This window comes from Arachis stenosperma, chromosome 2 (genome assembly GCF_014773155.1).
Source record: "Arachis stenosperma cultivar V10309 chromosome 2, arast.V10309.gnm1.PFL2, whole genome shotgun sequence".
Taxonomy (NCBI): Eukaryota; Viridiplantae; Streptophyta; class Magnoliopsida; order Fabales; family Fabaceae; genus Arachis; species Arachis stenosperma.
In genome coordinates, this window is record NC_080378.1 from 21,114,190 (window position 1) to 21,115,106 (window position 917).

At 39.5% G+C, this 917-nt stretch overlaps 1 non-coding gene across 1 annotated transcript; it reads left to right on the top strand.

Annotated features, from left to right (window-relative positions):
• Nucleotides 1-337: 337 nt before the first annotated feature.
• LOC130964113 (small nucleolar RNA R71) lies at nucleotides 338-441 on the top strand. Its single transcript, XR_009080221.1, has one exon. It is a non-coding gene; the product is annotated as a small nucleolar RNA R71 (small nucleolar RNA).
• Nucleotides 442-917: the final 476 nt, after the last annotated feature.

Genomic DNA, 917 nt, shown 5'->3' on the forward strand with positions numbered 1-917 from the left:
AGAAGCTGCCTCTCTAGCACTGTTGGATGCATGTTGCAATCCATTCAGATTTTGAGAGATTATGTTGACCTGTTGAGTCAACATTTTGTTCTGAGCCAATATGGCATTCAGAGCATCTATTTCAAGAACTCCTTTTTTCTGAGGTACCCCATTATTCACGGAATTCCTCTCAGAAGTATACATAAACTGGTTGTTTGCAACCATGTCAATGAGTTCTTGAGCCTCTTCAGGCGTTTTCTTTAGGTGAATAGATCCACCTGCAGAATGGTCCAATGACATTTTCGAAAATTCAGAGAGACCATAATAGAATATATCTAATAGGGTCCATTCTGAAAACATGTCAGATGGACATCTTTTAGTCAACTGCTTGTATCTTTCCCAAGCTTCATAGAGGGATTCACCATCTTTTTGTTTGAAGGTTTGAACATCCACTCTCAGCTTGCTCAGCTTTTGAGGAGGAAAGAATTTATCCAAGAAGGCAGTGACCAGCTTATCCCAGGAGTCCAGGCTATCCTTAGGTTGTGAATCCAACCATATTCTAGCTCTGTCTCTTACAGCAAAAGGGAAAAGCATGAGTCTGTAGACTTCAGGATCAACTCCATTCGTCTTTACAGTCTCACAGATCTGCAAGAATTCAGTTAAAAACTGATAAGGATCTTCAGATGGAAGTCCATAAAACTTGCAGTTTTGTTGCATTAATGCAACTAGTTGAGGCTTAAGCTCAAAGTTATTGGCTCCAATGGCAGGAATGGAGATGCTTCTTCCATCAAACTTGGACGTTGGCTTTGTGAAGTCACCAAGCATTCTTCTTGCATTATTATTATTATTATTTTCGGCTGCCATCTCCTTCTCTTGTTCGAAAATTTCTGAAAGGTTGTTTCTGGATTGTTGTAGTTTAGCTTCTCTTAATTTTCTCT